Source organism: Maniola hyperantus, chromosome 11 (assembly GCF_902806685.2).
Source record: "Maniola hyperantus chromosome 11, iAphHyp1.2, whole genome shotgun sequence".
NCBI lineage: Eukaryota > Metazoa > Arthropoda > Insecta > Lepidoptera > Nymphalidae > Maniola > Maniola hyperantus.
The window spans coordinates 1483393-1491696 of record NC_048546.1 but is presented as its reverse complement, the minus strand read 5'-3'; the positions used below and the strand labels follow the sequence as shown (position 1 = coordinate 1491696).

At 48.9% G+C, this 8304-nt stretch overlaps 1 pseudogene; it reads right to left on the bottom strand.

Moving 5' to 3' along the window:
* Window positions 1-2086: 2086 nt before the first annotated feature.
* On the bottom strand, window positions 2087-7843 carry LOC117986648 (uncharacterized; annotated as a pseudogene).
* Between the last annotated feature and the right edge of the window lie 461 nt (window positions 7844-8304).

Genomic DNA, 8304 nt, shown 5'->3' with positions numbered 1-8304 from the left:
GTCAGATTCTCTTGCATTAGTTTAATAGTTTATTTCAAATAACTTAAGTTTACAGTAGCTGTAGGAGGTTGGAGCCTTCTTTTAGGAGTAGGCGAACTACTCCTGTGTCAGAAGACACCGCTCTTCCTTAACAATATTATCATCAGCGATATCAAGCAAACGTGCGTGAGTTAGTAAGTGTATGGATAGATATATGTATGTATTTGTGTGTGTGTGTGTGTTCGTGTGTGTGTGTGCGTATGTGTGTGTGCGCGCGTGGTCTATGCTTATATTATGTAAGTATTAAACAAAATAGTCAAATAAACCTAGCAAGTACTACAATAGTTGTTATATGGTACGTAACAAAAGCGATTCCACTTCATTCATAGTTTAGTGATAACAGATACTTTTTCAAAATTTCTTTGCAAGCATTGAATTTTAGTGGACAAAAATACATTGTAACGAATTTACACTTACAGGTAAGCTAATAAAAAAACCGTAATAAAACGGAGATTAATCGAGTAGCAAGATGCAATAGGCGTGACGATGTACATGATGGTGAGCGCTAACAGTAGGCAGGTACCTACTTACTTACCTATGCATCGCTCAATAAATCTAGTTAGGTTGAAATCCTGCGGACACGCGACTTGCATGTCGCTGCGCGGGGACTCGCGGGGTGACAATCATTTTTAACCGACTTCAAAAAAAGGAGGAGGTTCTCAATTCGTCGGAATCTTTTTTATTTTTTTATTTTTTTTTTATGTATGTTCCCCGATAACTCGAAGACGCCTGGACAGATTTTGAAAATTCTTTTTTTGTTTGAAAGGGTATACTTCAAAGTTGGTCCCATTTAAATTTGGTGAAGATTTGATGAACATCTTCGAAGATAGATACTGGAACTCCTCAACGGATAAGAGTAAATTGCTCGCGATCAGTGTAATAGCTTAGTAAACAGTAGATTTTTAACCAGTCATAGCATAATTCCATGGGGCCACTAAAAATTGTGAAATAATTTTTTTTTACAAAAAAAATAAAAACCGACTTCGATACACAAACACTAAAAATTGAAAAATAATTTAATTTATTACCGAATATATTATGTATACAAGAGTTAATATAGTTCCATAATAATATTTTTTGGGGTCGGTGCCAATGAGGTGCCATTGTGGAGTCTCATAAAAATATGAAGTCTAGACGATTCGCGCAGCTAAAGCTAATTGGCACCGGAACCAAAAAGTATTATTATGGAACTATATTAACTATCTTGTATACATAATTATATTCGGTAATAAATTAAATTATTTTTCAATTTTTAGTGTTTGTGTATCGAAGTCGGTTTTTATTTTTTTTGTAATTGACTAAAAGCACAGACGAAATAAAGCTAATGGACTAAGGCTGAGATCTATAGAGCGCACTTTGACTTTGCTCAGACTTAAGATTGAGTTAAAACGAGACAGCTGCACATATGTGCGAGATATAGCTGTGCGCTTCTGCACATCTCACTATGCTGGATTGGTTGGAATTCTTCAGGAAAACACTTGTTGAAGCACTATTTTCTTTATTCCTTAGGTACTGCTACCGCTAGGTCTGGAGGAGAACTGTGCCGGCATACAAAACCGGGCCAGTATTTATTTGAAAATCCCATAAAAAAAGTAGACCATCTGATTGGCTGGCCAATCAGAGGATCTTTACATTGACCAATCAGGAGAGAGCAAGCTCGAGAGGTGTGGCCTACTCAGAGGGGTCTTTTCGACTCCGGGCTATACCGTAGTGAGAGCCGCGCCTCTCGCTCTATAATTATTCCTATCCCTTTCTACAACTATCTCGCTCTATCACTGTTGCTATCTCTATCTACGCTATTTCTCTCGCTCTAAACTATTGCTTTCTCTGTCTATTTCTATTTATGAAATCTTTATCAAAGGCTATTAAATCTAAGTTATTTACATAGTAAAATCTTAACAAATCCTATCATAACTATGCTACTGTTTACATGCTATTTAAGTATATACTATACATAAGACTTTGCTAAACATTGTTTATCTATACTATATAAAATCCTATAATAACTGTTAAACTATTAATTGTCAATCAATACACACACTAGGCACTATATCGTCCCGCACATCCTCCCGCCGTGCGATTATGTCGCATTGTCTGTCGGTGCGGGCGCGTCGTCCGTCGATACAGGCAGGACCACCAGCTTCCTCACCGGCCGTCTCAGCACTCCGCCTTTGGTCCGGATGTCCACTGCGCGCACGACGTTGTCTGGTCCTGGATACGTTGCGATGACTCTGCCTCGGATCCACACGTTTCGGGGCAGGTTGGCGTCGACGACTTGCACCAGGTCGTTGTTCTGGATCGCTGGGCCTCGTCCATGCGGCTCCCGCCGGTTTTGGAGTTCCGGCAGGTACTCCTTCACCCAGCGCGTCCAGAAGATGTCGGCCAATCGCTGCGAAGCTCGCCACGTAGATCTGGAGACCGCATCCTCTTCGTCGAATGTACCTGGCAGCGGTACACGTCCTGGACCTCCCAGCAGGAAATGGTTCGGTGTCAGCGCTTCTGGATCATCTGGACTGACTGAGACGTGAGTCAGTGGTCTGCTGTTGACTGTATATTCCACTTCGGCCAGCAGGGTGGAGAGGACCTCTTCTGTAGGATGGCGTTCGTGGAGTGTTGCTGTCAGCGCCGTCTTCACGGAGCGCACCAGTCGCTCCCAAGCTCCGCCCATGAACGGCGCCCCGGGTGGAATGTAGCGCCAGGAGATTGTCTTCTTGGCTGCTTCCTCTGCTGTTGCTTCGTCGAGTGCTTGACGCAGCTCCTTGTCTGCTGCCTTCAGGTTGCTGCCGTTGTCCGACCAGACTTCAGTTGGAGTCCCTCGTTTCGCCATCATTCTCCTCAGTGCCATCACCGCCGAGTCTGCGCTGAGTGAGCCGGCGATCTCCAGATGTATGGCCCTCATGGTCAGGCAGGTGAAGATGGCCACCCATCTCTTCTGTCTTGTTCGGCCGACGGTCACGGAGAGAGGCCCGAAGTAGTCCACCCCGGTGAATGTGAAGGGACGTCTGTGATGAGCTAGGCGGCATCCTGGCAGGTCTCCAGTCCTGGGGTATGGTGGCTTCTGAGTCTTCATTCGGCAGAAAAGGCAGCGTCGTATGACCATTCTTGTTACAGGTCTCAGGCGTAGCACCCAGTACTGCTGTCGGCACTCGTTCACTGTCGTCTCGACGCCGGCGTGGTGAAGCTGCTGATGCACTGCATTCACCCAGAGTCTGATTGTCGAGTGGTCACCGTCGAGCACCATTGGACTCTTCAGATGTTCTGTTATGCCTTCTGTTGCTTGAATTCGGCTTCTCAGTCTGATGGTGTTGTTGACGTACTCGACGCTCAGCTGGTGTAGGCGGCTCTCCTTGTTAAGTGTCTTGCTATTGTTCAAGACTTCTATTTCTTCTCCGAAGGAGTCCTCTTGAGATGAGCGCATCAGGAGTTCTTCGGCTCTTCGGAGATGTTCTGCGGTGACTGGGAGAAACTTCCTGCTGGACGATGCTTTTGTCTTCACTATTTGTTTCTGTTTCGTCGCAGGCTTGTTCGTCTTCTTCCAGTTTGGGTCCTTTTCTGTGTTCTTTCTTGTCCTTCTGTAGTTGACACTCTGTTTGGTGGCTCTACAGAGTTCGATGAACTGCAGAACTCGAGCTGTGGTGTACCGAAGTCTGTCCCAGTTTGAGAAGCGAGACACCTCGGGTAAGGCTTGTGAAAGCTTCGGCTTGCTTCTGTCTATGACATGGTGTATTCTCTCTTCGCCAGAAGGTTCTTCTTTTTCTGTAGACACTTCGACGGGCCATTGGTCTTCTGCTTCGTAGAGAAAGTCAGGTCCCTTGTACCAGCGGTGCTTCTCGTCGAATGATGTTGGCACGTCTCGCGTAGCGTCGTCTGCTACGTTCAGCTTCGTTGGCACCCAGCGCCACTCGTTGACTTTGGAAGACTCTTCTATTGCAGCCAGGCGATGTGCTACGTAGGGCTTGTATGAGCGTGCTCCTGTTCGGATCCAGGTGAGTACGGTCTTGCTGTCTGTCCAGAACACCTTGCAGTCTGGTTTTCTCTCGTGCTCTTCTATGACTGTTTCGGCAAGTCTTGTACCCATCACTGCTGCCTGGAGCTCCAACCTCGGGATGGACGTCAACTTCAGCGGCGCAACCTTCGCTTTGGCCATGATGAGCGATAGGCTGACTTCACCTTCCGGTGTCACTGTCCTCCAGAAGACGACTGCTGAGTAGGCTGCTTCGCTTGCATCGGTGAACACGTGTAGCTGGATTGAAGTGGCGTCGTTGTACTGTAGGTAACGCCTTGGGATTGCCACGCTGCTGAGGTTCTTCAGATGATTCATCCAGTCTTGCCACTGCTCAGCCAGGTCTTCATCTATTTCGTCATCCCACGACGTGCCTCTTCGCCATACTTCTTGCAGCAGCTGTTTCGCTCTTATGGTGACAGGTGATGCGAGCCCGAGCGGATCGAAGAGTGACATGACCACTCGCAGCGCTTCTCTCTTCGTCGGTGTCTTCCCACTGATGAGTGTTGGTGCGACGCGTGCCAAGTTGAGGTTGAAGGTGAGTTCGTCTGTGTTGAGCTTCCAAATGACACCCAGCACCCTTTCTGTCTTCTCTTCTGGCTTGTAGAGTTCCATGTCTTCTGTTGGTTCAACTTCGCCCAGTGCTTCTAACAGTTGAGGCGAGTTCGACTTCCATTGTTTTAACTCGAAGCTGGCCTTTGAGTGCACTTCGCGTACTGACTTCGTGATGCGCACTGCTTCCTCGAGGTTTCTGAAGCTGTCCAAGTAGTCGTCCACGTAGTGCTTCTGTACGATGGCAGCTGCGGCTTCAGGGTGAGCTTCTTTGTGCTGTACAGCATTCAAGTTCTTGATGTAGATTGCTGTAGATGGGGAACTTGATGCACCGAAGATCAACGAAGTCATTCTATATTCTTCAGGTGGTTGGCTGTCTCTTCGTTCCCCTCGCCACAGATAGCGCAGTGCGTCCCTGTCTTCAGCTCGCAGCTTGACTTGCATGAACATCTCCTTGATATCCGCTGTGACTGCTACTGCGTGTTGCCGGAATCGCATGATGACGCCAGGCAGTGACTGCAGGAGATCAGGTCCTTTGAGTAGCATGTCGTTGAGAGCTACTCCTTTTGTCTTCGCTGCTGCGTCGTGTACCACTCGGAGCTTCTCAGGTTTCATCGGGTTGATCACTGCGAAATGTGGCAGGTACCATGTCTTGCCAGCAGTCTTCTGTTTCGGAGCGAGTTCAGCGTATCCTTTTGAGATGAGAGCTTCCATCTGTTCTGTGTACTTCTGTTTCAGCTTGGGGTCTCGGTCGATCTTCTTTTCTATGTTGTGAAGTCGCTTCAGTGAGTTGTGGTAGTTGTCCGGGAACGTAACATCTTCTTTGCGCCAGAGAAGTCCTGTTTCATATCTTCCATCTTCCTGTTTGGTAGTGGTCTTCTCCAGGATACGAAGTGCTTGTTCTTCCGGATCTGTCTTCGGTTTCTTCGGCTGTATGCAGAGTGCGTCCATCTCGAAATACTGCTTAACGAGGCTGTCCAGGTCGTCTTCTGTTCCCTCTGTGACGTGCGATACGAAGTCGATGCTACGTCCGGCGGCGCGGCTCTGGCTGCCGTGTAGCACCCACCCCAGCGGTGTGAGAGAGGCTACTGGTTGATTGCTATTTCCTCTTCTCACTTCTGTTGTCAACAGGAGGTGCCAATTATCTTGACCGATCAGGACTCGAGGCTTGATGTCTGCATATACGAGGTAGTCGCGGATGTCTGCCAGGTGTGTGCAGCCGTCCACCAACTCTCTTGAAACCCGTTGTGATGACACTTGAAGGTTCTTCACTGTTCGTGCTTGTATACGTTCTTCATGATCGTTGAGACCTCTCAGCTTGATGTTCACTCTTCTTGAGGCTGACTCTGATGTCTTCATGTCGTTGATAGTTTCTATCTTCAAGGGATCGATGGGTCCTGTTGCTCCGATGAGTTCGGCTATGCTGTTGTCTATCAATGTCACTGTTGACCCGTCGTCCATCAAGGCGAATGTGTTGAGAGCTCCTTTGGGCCCCTCAACTTGCACTGGAATAATCTTCAGATAGGATTGTTTCTTCTGTATAGTCCACGCCGAGTTGATTATTTCTGTGATTTCGACGCCTTCTTTCTTCTCCGGTGCCTTGGTGTAGTGCAGCATCTTGTGGTGAAAGTATTTGCAGCTGTTGACGCCACACGCCTTGACCCGGCAGTTGTGTGTTCTGTTTCTGTACCGAAGACATCGAAAACACAGGCGTTTGGACTTGGCTATGTCCCATCTTCCGTTTGCATCCGCATTCTTGAATTGTTCACAATCGCTTGCCCCGTGCTCTCCTTCACAGATGGCGCACTTGGGTGTATACTGTTTTTCTGTTACGTTGTGAATTTTCTGCGGCCTTCTTTGTTGCGTGGCTGGTGCATGTGATGTGTGCGGTGCCACTTGTTCAGGAAGCGCGTACGGCCCGCACAGCTCCGCTTCTCTCTTGAGGAACTTCTCCATCTTCATTAGTTCCGGATCTTCTTTCGGCTGTAGCACTGCGAAGTCGTAGTATCTATAGCGCAGCGTAGGTGTGAGCTTGTCCACGACTGTCTTCGAAACCTCCGGGTTGTACATGTAGTTCACGCAGCTGAGTGTCTTCAAAGTCGCGACCACATTGGAGACCTTCGTCGAGAAGATGCAGATGTCGCGCGGTGACTCGGTAAGGCGCGGCAATCCACGTAGAGCTTCTATCTCCATCATAGCGATGGATTCTGGTCTTCCGAATCTGGATTCCAGTGTCTTCATTACTTCTGTTGGGTGCGCGCTGGTGATGAGAAGACCTTCAACTGCTTCTTTTGCTCTTCCCTTTAGGTTTCTTCTTAGACGATTTGTGTTTTCTATTGTGGTGAACATGCTTTCTGTTTCGTAATATGCGGCGCGGAACGGTAGCCATTCCTGATGTGATCCTCCGAAGATGGGCAGCTCGATGAACTTTGGGCGTCGTGCTGCTTTGACGGCGAGCGTGATGGCTTTGGCGAGTTCTGTTAGACCCGGTTGCACTCCCGCCGGTGACTGAAGTGGATTCTGGTGCTTCTGTTGTCCCGTGCTGTTGACCACTGGTTCTATAGGGTAGTGTGGCTCGCTGGTGATCGCTAGCGCGGGGCGTGGGGGCTGTGACTCCAACCAGTTGCCCACTCGTTCGCTCGTCTCGGCTCCGGAGTGGATGGATGCACCATCATCTTCTATTTCATCTTCTGTTTCTTCAGCTTCCATGGCGGTGATGCGGGCAGCGGCAAGTTCGACCTGAAGACGTAGCAGTTCTTCCTTGGCCTTCGCTATTCTATGCGCCTTGCTGCGGCTGTGGGTCGACCCCTCCCCCTTCTTGCTAGGGGGGAGTGGTACTTCTTGCGGCTTGACAGTCCTCCTCCTCTTCTGGATGGCCGACGCTTCTCTAGCCTGGCTACGCCCCTGTTCTATAGCGGAGGCCTCCACGGCAGCGGGGGGCCCCAACTGTGTCGCATCGGCGGGCAGTGCCAACGCGACGGTGGTGGGCGCAGACATCTGTGAGGCGGCGGCGGTTGCAGTCATCTCTCTGACTGACTCGGAGGAAGGCACGGCGGACGTCGATGTCTCGGAGGGTGGCACGGCCGTCGACCTGGATGTCGCGGAGGTGTCTGTTGCCGCCCTCGACGCCGTTCGCTCCGACACTGTAGTTTCTGTTGCGGCGGTGGTAGCAGTATCCTCTGATGCGGCCGGAGACTCTTCTTCTGTTGAGGCCTTGCGGTTCTTGAGCTCCTGCCGTGTCACTGGCATATTTCCCGAATTCGATGAATTTTCTTCAATTTTTTCCGATTTTCCAACGTATCCGGCGACCGAAGGACCATTCAATGTGCGCTTCTGCACATCTCACTATGCTGGATTGGTTGGAATTCTTCAGGAAAACACTTGTTGAAGCACTATTTTCTTTATTCCTTAGGTACTGCTACCGCTAGGTCTAGAGGAGAACTGTGCCGGCATACAAAACCGGGCCAGTATTTATTTGAAAATCCCATAAAAAAAGTAGACCATCTGATTGGCTGGCCAATCAGAGGATCTTTACATTGACCAATCAGGAGAGAGCAAGCTCGAGAGGTGTGGCCTACTCAGAGGGGTCTTTTCGACTCCGGGCTATACCGTAGTGAGAGCCGCGCCTCTCGCTCTATAATTATTCCTATCCCTTTCTACAACTATCTCGCTCTATCACTGTTGCTATCTCTATCTACGCTATTTCTCTC